The sequence below is a fragment of the Chelonoidis abingdonii genome, unplaced genomic scaffold, assembly GCF_003597395.2.
Source record: "Chelonoidis abingdonii isolate Lonesome George unplaced genomic scaffold, CheloAbing_2.0 scaffold0358, whole genome shotgun sequence".
Taxonomy (NCBI): domain Eukaryota; kingdom Metazoa; phylum Chordata; order Testudines; family Testudinidae; genus Chelonoidis; species Chelonoidis abingdonii.
Window position 1 is genome coordinate 9,893 of NW_027424619.1, and position 12,320 is coordinate 22,212.

Here is a 12,320-nt window from a genome sequence, read left to right on the forward strand (position 1 = left end):
TGTAATGTTTTATTTACAATAAGTAACTTAAGGTGGTAAGTAAATGGAGCTGAGAAGGAGCCTTAATAACCACAGCATGGAAAGAAGATTCCCCAGCCACTGAGAACAGTTTTCTTAATGGCACAACAACAGGACAGTCGTCCAGGAATTAATATAGGGAATTAATGAGTTACAGTGTTGCTTTCAGTAATGTGTAATAAATCTCCCCTCCCGCTCACGTTCCTTTCCTTTCATACTGTCCTTTTCTATTCATTATTGTTCTAGCCCTCACCTTCCATCCCTGTTTATTTCCTTGTGTCTCTCCTCCCTGTCACAGATCATCGCCCTCGGCTGCTCTCTTCTTTCCCTGATTTTATCCCTTCCCCTCTTGCTGCTCCCAGCTGGTTCCCCTGGCAGGGATATTTTCCTGTCCCTTTTCTCATTTCTCTTTTCCACCATTTCTCATAGACTCTCTCTTTATTCTTCTTTTATTTTCATTCACATTTTTCTTCTTGCGTCTTCTAATTCCCTCTGGTTAAACCCGCCCTGTCCCTGCCTCCCCAAGTGCTGCAGCCTCAGGAGTTTAGAAAGTATCATGCGACTGACCCAATGATGATTTTTTTAAGGTTATATAATGTGTTTTCATCAATCTGCACCCATCTCCCCCTCCCCCCATGGGTGTGTGTGACCATTACAATGTTACCAGTTGCCCTGTAGTGACCGTGGTCCCTGCGGCAGGAGCTCTGGCTGGGAGACCCCATGAGATCTAATCCCACAGATCTGTACAAACCGCTCCCTGCTGCTGCTGCTTCTCCCCAACCCCCCCAACCCTGATTGATCAATGCTGTGTCCCTGCCACCCCCACCTCTGCCTGTGCCCAGCCCGGCTGTTAGTGCTGCCCCCTGCCCAGCCCCCACCTCTGCCCCTCAGGGCCCCTCCTGCAGCCCCAGGGGTTCTTCCCCCTCCTCCCCCCATCCCTGAGGCTGCAGAGAGGGAGGGGGAGGTGCTTCCAGCAGCCATAGAGATGAGGAGAAAGGGGCTGGGTAGATGGGAGTCCTCCAAGGTCATAGAAACTGGGGGGCATGAGGCTAGAGAGGCTGATTTCCGGTGCCCCCCTCTGCCGTGTGTCTCAGGGACACAGTCTGAGCCGGGATCCTGGCCCCACCCAGAACCAGGGTCGGATTCTCCCCCCAGGGACGGAGCCCGGCGGGAAAGTGAAGATCGGGGCCTGGTCACCAGCATCGATAAATGTCACCTGCCCCCGGTCACAGTCCAGACAAACCCGGATCCTGCTGGGGCCCGGCTCAGGGGCAGGGGGGGTCTCAGGGGAGGTCAGAGCCCGGAACTGAACCCCCCATTGCACCCACAGCCCAGATCCCCCCTCTCAGGGCTACGGCTGATCCCTCCCTTCCTCCTCACAGACTCTCTGGCCACCCCCACAGCCCAGCCTCCCGCATCCCCCACCTCCACCTCCCAGCAATGTCTCCCCGAGGTGAATCCCTCACAGCCCAGCACACAGGCCCATGAGTCAAATCTCTCAGGATTGTTGGGCAGTCGCTGCCGTGTGTCTCCCCGTCTCACACGTTTCCGGTCCTCAGACAGGATGAGTTCGGGATGAGCCGTGTCTGGATCCAGAGTCACATTCGCTGGGGAGAGAGAATCAGAGCGTTAGGGGCAGAGCTTGGTCCTGGGTGAAGCTGGGACCATTTCTCACACTCCCCAGCAGCCCTGTCCTGGCTGGGACAGGCCTGGATCCCAGGTCGCTGCCTCTGTCCTGGGCACCTGAGACTGAGCAGGGACGTCACTGCAGTTCCTCAGTCTCTGTAAGGACATCCACTTCATTAATTTCCCATTTGCTTGCATAAGCTTCAGCTCCCAGCTACCCCTGTTGGTTCAGCTCCATTCCCAGCAGGAGAGACACAGCCAGGAAGGTTTTAGTGAGGAGGGAGAAGAGGAGGCAGCTACAGTTTTGAACCCCAGAGGGAATCTCCCTCCTCTAATGCAGCCTCCACTCCCAGGCCAGGGAACAGAGAGGATGATGCAGCATTGGGGAAGAGCTGCTTAACACCAAAAAGTAGGAGGTGGCATTGAGTGAAGTAGCCCCAGCCCCAGCCCGGAGAGAAGGGAGGAGCTGCCAGCATTAGAAGAAGAGCATCTCCCCAATCCAGGAAGCAAGGAGCAGCTCCAATGGGAGAGCCCAGCCCTGCCCAGAGGAAAAGCAGGACGTTGGAGAAGAGCAATGGAGAGACCCCCTGCACCCGGAAAAAGCAGAGGGATGTGTCAGCCCTCGGAGCAGAGAGCTCTGTTCAGGTGCTGCTCAGGGAGAGGGTTTGTTCATTAGCATGGGCATGAACTCAGCATTAAGGTTGGTGTCAGGATTATTTGTGTGATGTCAGCGTGGGATCTCCCCAGGTGTTCCGGCACCTTAGTAGAAGTTGGGGAGGGGAGTACTATGTTGCACCACCTGTGGACTTGCCCTCTCCCTTCCCTGCCCCATTCTTCATCTTCTCGCCGAGGCCCTGCCCCTGGCCAGACTGGGAGCCTTGGCCACTCTGGAGAGGCCTTGACCCTCTATCTTCCCATGTCCCCACTCTCCGGCGTGCACCATCCAGGGCAGGTGGAGGGTCCACGAGGAAGAGGAGCAGAGGTGGGGCCATTGAGAGGGGTCAGCTCTGGGAAGATGCTGTGCTACACAGGGGGTAGCTGATCAGCTGCCCCACCATGAAGCACAGCCACTGCCTGTGATGCTCCACGCCTGCCCAAGGCTTGCAGTGTGGGGGAGCAACATGTTCCCATGCCCCCAAATTATGCCCATGTTAAAAAGTGGGTGGGCTTGGCCTTCTGGCCCCCCATGTTCCAGTGCCCCTGGATCTCCTCGCTGTTTATTTGTAGGGCTGTGTGTGTGTCATGGCCACTGTTGATTTGGTTGGTAACGTTCATTACAATCTCATGAAGATGATTTCACTGGAATTTTCTCATAATTTAGAGACAATCTCCAGCTGCAAAAATACAGTTACCTTTTCCGTAACTGGTGTTCTTCGAGATGTGTTGCTCATGTGTATTCCATAGTGCCGGAAGTTTTCCCTCTAGCAGTACCCATCTTGGGGAGCGCCCCCCATAACCCCTGGAGTGGTGCCTGCCTGGCGCGGTATAAGGGGAGCTGCACATTCCCCCCACCCTCAGTTCCTTCTTGCCAGTCAACTTCGGCAAAGAGGAAGGAGGGCGGGATGTGGAATAGACACGAGCAACACATCTCGAAAAATGGAAAAGGTAACTGTCTTTTCCTCTTCAAGTGATTGATCATGTGTACTCCAACATATATATATGTGTATTCCAATAGGTGATTCTGAGTTATATGTGCTGGAGGTGGTTAGGAGTTCACAAGTTCTCGAGACGGAGTAGCGCCCTGCCAAAGCTGGCATCATCCCTGGATTGGGAGACTATTGCATAGTGCGAGGTGAACGTGTGAACTGAAGACCAGGTGGCGGCCCTACAAATGTCCTGTACAGGGCCATGGGCCATGAAGGCAGCTGACGAGGTCTGTGCCCGAGTCGACTGTGCCCTCACAATGGGCGGCGGGGGGGACATCCGCCAGCTCATAACAGGAGCGGATGCATGAAATGATCCAATTAGAAAGCCGCTGAGTGGAAATTGGCTAGTCCCTCGCACGATCGGCCAACGCAATGAACAGTTGCAAGGACTTTCTGAATGGCTTGGTCCACTCGAGGTAGAAAGCCAGAGCTCATCTCACATTGAGCATGTGGAGATGGCGCTCCTCAATAGTCACATGAGGTTTGGCGCAGAGGACCGGTAGAAAAATGTCCTGACCCATGTCGTAGGCAGAGACCATCTTTGGGAGGAACGCGGGGTGTGAGCAGAGCTGGACCTTGTCCTTATCAAAGACCGTATATGGAGGCTTGGAGGTCAGGGACCTGAGCTCACAGACCTGCCTGGCCGACGTGATAGCAACCAGGAAGGCCACCTTCCGTGAGAGGTGAGACCAGGAACACGTGGTTATGGTTCAAAAGGGGGCCCCGTAAGATGAACCAGCAGCAGGTTCAGGTCCCACAGTGGGACACGGGTTTAGAATATGGGTAAAAATGGTTCAAACCCTTAAGGAACCAACCAGTTAAAGCATGGGAAAATACTGTGTGTCCTTGCACCAGGGGATGGAAGGCCAATATGGCCACCAGGTGCACCCTGACAGATGAGGGTGCCAGGCCATAGGCCCACAGGTGGAGGAGGTAATCAAGGATAAGCTGGATCAGGGCAGCCATTGGGAGCACACCCTGGTCTGCCACCCACATGGAAAACCAAGACCATTTCGCCAAGAAAGAGCGGCAAGTGGAGGGCCATCTCCTTTCGAGGAGGACACGGTGGATCTGTTCCGAGCACGTACTTTCCTTGCCACCTAGCCACTGAGCAGCCACACCGTGAGGTGAAGAGCTGCAAGGTTTGGGTGGAGGAGGCAGCCCTGGTCCTGGGAGAGCAGGTCTGAGTAGAGCGGCAACGGCCATGGCTGAGCCACCACCAGGCCCAAGAGGATCCCGTAGCAGTGCTGTCTGGGCCACGCCAGGGCAATGAGGAGGACCCTGACTTAGTCCATTTTTATTTTCTCCAGGACCCTGCTGATCAGCAGGAATGGGGGAAAGGCATAAAGAAGCTGGCCTGACAGGACAGGATAAACGCACCGGAGAAAGCTCCACTCCCTAGGCTCCCCTGGAGCAGAACCAGGGGCATTGTCAGTTCTGCTGGGTTGCGAACAAGGTCCACCAGGGGAGTTCCCCACCTTCGGAAGAGCTGGTGGGCCACCTCTGAGTGTAGAGACCATTCGTGCTGAGAGGAAAAGTTTCTGCTCAAGCGATCCACCCTCACATTCTGGGTGCCCGGCAGGTGAAAGGCTTTTAGGTGGATGTCGTGGGCTATACAGAAGTCCCACAGACTGAGTGCTTCGTGGCAGAGAGCAGAGGATCGAGCCCCGCCTTGCCTGTTGATATAGAACATCAAGACCATGTTGTCTGGGACAACCCTGACTAGCTTGCCGTTCAGGTGAGAGTGGAAGGCCATATGCACAGTCCTACCGCTCTGAGTTCCTTGACATTTATGTGAAGGGTCAGGTCCTGCAGAGACCACAGCCCTGGGGTCTGAAAATTCCCCACATGGGCCCCCCAGCCCAGGTCTGATGCATCGGACACCAGCTCCAACAACGGGGTCCTGTCCCTGAACAGGACCCCTTGGAGCATGTTGCTTGGGGCGTACCACGACCGCAGGGTGGTGAGCACTGAATTTGGCACAGTGAGGACCTAGTCCTCCTGCGGGATGGGGTGTGTGTGGTCACAATCAGGTCCTCCGGACAGGGCGAGGAGGCTGGTGCAATGCTTTGCGTGTTGGCCAGTACCAGAGGATCCACCACCTGGTCGGACTCCAGGCACAGTACTGAGGACACGGGTCCCACTGATTCCATTCCCGGCGGTGTAGCGAAGACTGACGATGCTTCCAATGACCCGGTCACAGCGCAAGCCCACACCAAGGGCTGCGCCAGAGGCCACGGTGACCATTGGTACCACTGGGCTGGCCATGATGCTCAGTGCCATCGCACTTGCTGCAGCACCGGCGGATCTGGCTGTTTGAGTTGACTAACCTGGCCTGTAGATGAACGGCCATGAGCAGAGGTCGGGCTGGCATATGACCCACTGCTGTTTCTGGACTGGGAGTAGAGGTGGTGTCGGGATCTGCATCGGAAACGGGACCACGATGTCAATGCGGAGAAACGGCACCAACGGTAGTAGCTGCTCTGTGATCGGTCTCAACGGGCAGACCCACGACAGCGGGATGCCAGCGATCGACACCTGGGGCTACGGTGCCTTGCTGGAGACTTGGAGCAGGAGTCCGAGCGGGAACGGCATTGACGATCGTGCTGCGACCAACTGCGGTACCTCCTTCGAGATGAGGACTGCTGGTGACCTCTGCCACAGTCCCGTTGATATTTGCTCTGCGAAGAGGAGCGGTGCCGGGAGTCCTGGTTGGATGGCACTCATCCAAACAGTCTGGCTGGCATTGAAAGTGATCCACATGGACTGGGCCCTGAATGGTCGCTGGGCAGTGAGTGGTGTCAGGAAAGTTCCCGAGACCAGTACCATGCCGGTGGCGACTGCGGTGATCCCAGCGGTGGCTTGCCTCTGGAGCGTGGGGCAGCTCCCTTTATACTGCACCAGCCAAGCACCAATCCAGGCAGGGCAGGCTCCAGGCACCAGCCCTACAAGTATGTGCTTGGGGCAGCACTTTCTAAAGGGCGGCAAAATCCCCCTGCCCCTTTTTTCCCCCTTTTTTGCTTGGAGTGACAAAAAGCCATTTGCCCTGTAAGCGCGTGAGCCGGGATCCGCACCCCCTGCCCTGCCCGGCAGCGCCCTGCACAGTCCACTTGGGCAGGGAAACGCTGTGCCACCCTGGGGAGACTCAGAGTGGCAGCAGCAGCAGGACCCCTCTCCCCTCCCTGCATCCCAGGCCCCGCTTCCCTCCCTCCTTGGCTCCTCACACTCTCCGGGAGCCCCTCTCGCAGCCGCAGCCCGGGCTCGGCTCCCCCTCCCTACCTGGCTCCTCACACACTCCAGGAGCCTCTCTCGCCACCACCGCAGCACACTCTTGGCTCCAGGGCCTGGGCTGCGGGGGTGAGAGGGGATCCTGGAGTGTGTGAGGAGGTGAGCGGCCGGCTGGGCTTGTCGGTGCTGAGCAGGTAGCCCCGCAGCCAGAGATCCTCGTCTTCCCACCCGCCGGGGCTGGGCCAGGGCACCGTGAGGCTGAAGAGCAGCAGGTCCGGAGGGCTCTCCAGGTCCTTGGCCGCCAGCATGTCGGGGGTGAGGGTGGTGAGGACGAACTGATCCACCTTGGCTACCAGCAGCGCCGTGAAGCCCAGGGAGGGGGCCGTGTTCTCCGTGCCACCCCGCAGCTGCACTGCCACCTGGAAGTACTCCCGCTCCACGCCGCCCAGCAGCTCCACCCGCATGGGGACAGAGTTGCGGCTGGGCCAGAGCTCAGCTGCCGTGTGCTGGTATCAGATCCCACATTTGGGGGTGGGGAGCCTAGTGCTGGGGCGGCTCGGGTGTGGGTGACGGGGGGAGAGAGAGCCCAGTGCTGGGGTTGTGGTAGGCGGGTTGGGCTGGGCTGTGGGGGCAGCCAAAATTTTTTTTGCTTGGGGCGGTAAAAAACCTAGAGGTGGCCCTGAATCCAGGAGTCGCAGGGGCTGCTCCCCACACAAGGGTACTGCTAGGGGAAAAACTTCCAGCACTGGTGCACGTAGCGAGCACGCACACCTATTGTGGAATAGACGTGAGCAATCACTGGAAGAAGAACTCACCCTGTCTGTGTGCTCCTAGGGGTTTCCCAATTTGTGTCTCCAGCAGAGTGTCTGGTGGGGGAAAGGAGAAAAGAGACGAGATTTCAGGCTTTCATATTTGTAACAGCATCCCCACTCTGAACACATAGAACTGTTTTCATCATGACAGAACAGACTGAGAGGCCCAGAGACACACTTCCAGGTCTGCTTCAACTTTTGCCTGATGCATATGGCACAGTTCGGGGCTTTCAGATATTTTGGTGGACTGTCAGGTTAATGTTTCAAGGTCACAGTGGATTCCTTCATACTTCTCAAAATCCTCTCCAAAAACAGCAGCATGTTTTCCTTAAGTATAGGGTTGCATTTCAGACTTAGTTTCTTCTTTTAGTCATCCGTGCACTTCTGCCAGTTCACTGAATCTTCCCCAAAGCCAAGACCTAACCATACACGCATTAAGGCTGGGTAGTTACCTCTCACCACAAACAGTGGCAATTTAGCAGCCTGTCCATTGAGCTCCACCTAACATCAATAGTGCCAACATGGGCACAGCTTTCTCCGTATACATCTTCGGAACAGTTTTTGTTGCTTAAGCGGAAGATGCTGTAGCTTTTCTTTATACACAGTCTCAGATACCGAGGGAGTCTGGCTGCATCAGGTGTCCAGTTCCATGCGTATAGGTTTGCCATCCAACAACGGGGTTACCCAGGATTCATGTGAGCCACTCACTGACCAAAGACAAAAACATGCAGTGGCACTCTCTTGAGATGCTGGGTGTCACCTTGATCATCCGGGTCTGCTTCTAGGGTATGCATGCAGGGTTCCTCTTTTGTCGGCCAGACCACAGGCCTCTTTTTCTTTTGTTTACAGGCACACTCAATGTGTCCCTTTTTGCCACAGTGTCGACACACCAGGTCCTTACACCAGCATTCTGATGCCTGGTGACCCGGCTTACCACACAGGTAACATTCCTGACTCTGCACAGTTTTTGGTCGGTAGTCTTGTGACACTTTTTGCACCCTAAGGGGATGCACAGATGTATTGCACCTCCCTTCCAGGTTTGAGTAGCCAGTTCCATGGAGACAGCAATATCAACAGCCTTCTGTAATGTAAGCTGAGCCTCTATCAGTAGGTGCTTCATGACCATATAGCTTCACTGTAGAGGCCACACACTAACCTGTTCACGCAGGCATCATTAACATCTCCTTAAATTCACAGTGTTCTGCTAGCTTTTTTAAAATTGCTACAAATTGTACACTGTTTCATCTTCTTTTTGGTCTCTTTTGTGGAACCGATATCTTTCAGCAATTACCAGTGGTTTTGGAGAAAAATGGGACTCCGGATTTCCACAATGTCACTGTAAGATTTAGTCTCAGGCTTAACAGGGTGTAGCAAGCTGCGTAGCAGGGAGTAGGTTTAGCCCCTACAAAACTTAAGATATTGGCACCTTCTTCGCTTCTGTAATGTCATTTGCAATAACAAAAAGCTCAAAATGCTCAGTATACACATGCCACTGCTCTATATTCTCATCAAAAGGTTCCAGTGGCCTGGTCAGAGTAGCCATGATTTTAGTTTCACTTTCACAGTCAGTGCAAACAAGCAGTTTTTGTTCTTTACCTTGACTTCTACTTCCTTCTGTTACTACTGAGCAGCACCGGAATCCCCATCCATCGTCGCCACTTGTTTTTTCCTTGGGGGCAGCCGGTTTAGGAAGAAATCACTTGAGGCCAGAGAGCAGACAGCTAACAAAATTACCATTTTATTTACAGATACAGAAGCTAGCCTAGGCGGCTGAAACTGGCTGAGCTATTACCTAATAATCTAACTCAGTTGCCATAGGAACAAAAACCAGACAAACCAAAATACACAACAGTGAGGTGAAGAGCTGCTAGGTTGGGGTGGAGGAGGCAGGCCCTGGTCCTGGGAGAGCAGGTCTGAGTGGAGCGGCAACGGCCATGGCGGAGCCACCCAGGCCCAAGAGGGTCCCGTAGCAGTGCTGTCTGGGCCATGCCCGGGCAATGAGGAGGACCCTGACTTAGTCCATTTTTTATTTTCTCCAGGACCTGCTGATCAGCAGGAACGGGGAAAAGGCATAAAAAGCCGGCCTGACAGGACAGGAATAAAGGCACCGGAGATAGCTCCGCTCCCTAGGCCCCCCTGGAGCAGAACCGGGGGCATTGTCAGTTCTGCTGGGTTGCGAACTGGTCCACCTGGGGAGTTCCCCACCTTCGGAAGAGCTGGTGGGCCACTCTGAGTGTAGAGACCACTCGTGCTGAGAGGAAAAGTTTCTGCTCAAGTGATCCACGCTCACATGCTGGGCACCGGCAGGTGAAAGGCTTTTAGGTGGATGTCGTGGCTATACAGAAGTCCAACAGAGTCTGAGTGCTTCGTGGCAGAGAGCAGAGGTTCGAGCCCTGCCTTGCCTGTTGATATAGAATCATCAAGACCATGTTGTCTGTGACAACCCTGACTACCTTGCCGTTTCAGGTGAGAGCGGAAGGCCATATGCACAGTCCACACCCTGAGTTCTTGACGTTTATGTGAAGGGAGCTCAGGTCCTGCAAAGACCACAGCCCTGGGGTCTGAAAATGTCCCACATGTCTGATGCATCAGACACCAGCTCCAAAGATGGGGCCTGATCACTGAACAGGACCCCTTGGAGCATGTTGCTTGGGATGTACACCTACGACCGGGTGCAGGGTGGTGAGCCACAGAGAGAGATTCATGAAGGTTAGCAGTGTGGCTAATGTGAGAGGAACGTTCCATACTAGTTCAGTTGTCTGAAACAGCGCGCTTACATTGAGGGGGGGAGCTCCACAATAGCTTTAACCTTTGTGCAGGGCTTTGAGGACTGCAGAATCAATATGTGTCCCCAATATCACAGAGGGCTTGCAGGAATCAGAACTGTCTTGCAACCGTAGGCATAGCTTCAGTCTTTGAGGTAGCTTATTCTTAAGTGATCTCTTATTCCTCAGTGACCAGAATACAGAATAGCATGAACTCCTGACAAGCACACAAATCTGGTCCATAGCCTCTGGGAAGCGAGCAGACGGTATCGAAGGATAGGCGACCATTGGATAAAGCCCTTAGTGAGGCAAATAGTAAGAGCTCGTGGGAGTCATCGACGTGCATGACTGTAATACTGACTCAGACAATCTACTGAATCTTTGTCCACACAGCTTGGAAGAGGTCTCGATGCGGGAAGCGGGTATTGTCTGCACACAAAGTGGGGTGACAGTGACTCTTAAACCGCAAATGGAAGAGCAATTTTCTACTATTGAACGAGTAAAGTGGCCATGACTAGGTAACTGGCATAGGACCAGGGATCAGCGTCCAGTCGTGCTCAACTTTTGGCCTGAGGATATACACATCAGAGCTTTCAGATAGTGGGGACTTAGGTTAAGTTCAAGGCACGTGAATCCCTATAACTTCTAAATCATTCAAAACAGCAGCAATGTTCTTAGTATAGGGGTTAGACGAGTTCTGTTAGTCTTCCGGGCTTTCCATTCAGCTAATTCAAGCAAGAACTACCGTAAGGTGGTATTACTCTCACCACAACAGGAGCAGCTGTCTCAGTGAGCTCACTAATATCAACATGCCACAGGGGCATCAGCTTTCGCTCGATCATTCAAACAGTTTGTTGCTAAGCGGATGCGATCTTTTTATACACAGTCCGAGATCATCGAGACGGCTGCACGGTGTCCAGTTCCATACATAAGTTGCCATCCAACAACGGGTTAACTCAGAATATGAGCCACGCCAAAGACAAAACATGCAGGCACCATCGCGAAGTGCGGACTAGTTAAGGGCGGCAAAATCCCCCACACACATCGTTTTCTTTTTGTTGAGGACAAAAAGCATTCGCCGTCATGCGTGTGAGCCGGATCGACAACCTGCCTGCCGCGGCGCCTACACAGTCACTGGGAAGGGAAATGCTGTGCCACATGGGGACACTCAGCAGTGGACGCAGCGCAGACCTCCCCCACATACCCAGCCTGTTCCTCCTCCTCGCGCCTCACTGCTTCTGGAGCCTTGCAGCGCAGCCCGGGCTCGGCTCCACTCCCATGGTCCACACACTCTGGAGCCTCGTCGCGCGCGAGCCGAACGCTGCTCCAGGCTGGGCCCGGGGCGAGAGGGGACGGATTTAGAGGTGAGCGGCCAGTTGGGCCTCGTCTGACGGTAGCCCCTGCAGCCGGGATCCTCGCTTTCCACCCGCAAGGGCGGGCCAGGACCGTGAGGCTGAAGAGCAGCATCCGTCAGGTCCGCCACCAGCAGGTTGGGTGAGGCAGTGAGCACGAACTGATCCACTGCCACGCAGCAGGCGCAAAGCCCAGGAGGAGCCGTCGTTTCCGTGCGCCGCTGCAGCGACCCCCCTGGAAGTACTCGCTCGCGTGCTCAAGCGCAACCACTGGGAAACGATCGCAGCTGGGCAGCTCAGCTGCCGTGTGCGGAAGCGGAGATCCATCTTGAGTGGGAGCCTAGGGCTGGGGGCTGGAGGAGGGGGGAGAGAGAGCGCATGCGGGGGTGGTGGGGCCTTGGTGGGGGCAGCCAAAAAATTTTTGCTGGGCGCAAAACACCTAGACTGCCTGAATCCAATCGCAGGTGCCCACCAAGTACTGAGGGGAACACTTCCAGCACGGTGCAACATGGCGACACGGCAACACGGGAACAGACATGAGCAAATCAACTGAAGAGAACTCTCCTGTCGTGTGTCCGAGGGTTCCGAATTTTGTTACTCCAGCAAAGTGTCTGGTGGGGAAGGAGAAAAGGAGACGAATTTTCAGGCTCATAGTTGTAACAGCAGCCCATAACTGAACACACTAAATGGTTCATCAATGACAGACAGAACTAGAGGCCAGAGACACACTCAGAAATTAAACATAATAAACCTTCTCTTCTCCGCATTAGGATCTCCAGCAAATGGCACAACTCCTGCAAGCTCATAACCCAGGACACACAATGAAAAGAGATTATCCTTCTATCACCCCCGAGACGCATTGTTTGCCATTCC

The 12,320-nt window shown here is 54.6% G+C and overlaps 1 pseudogene; it reads right to left on the reverse strand.

Annotated features, from left to right (window-relative positions):
- Nucleotides 1-757: 757 nt before the first annotated feature.
- Nucleotides 758-12,320, reverse strand: part of LOC116821279 (uncharacterized) — a 65,373-nt pseudogene continuing 53,810 nt past the window's right edge.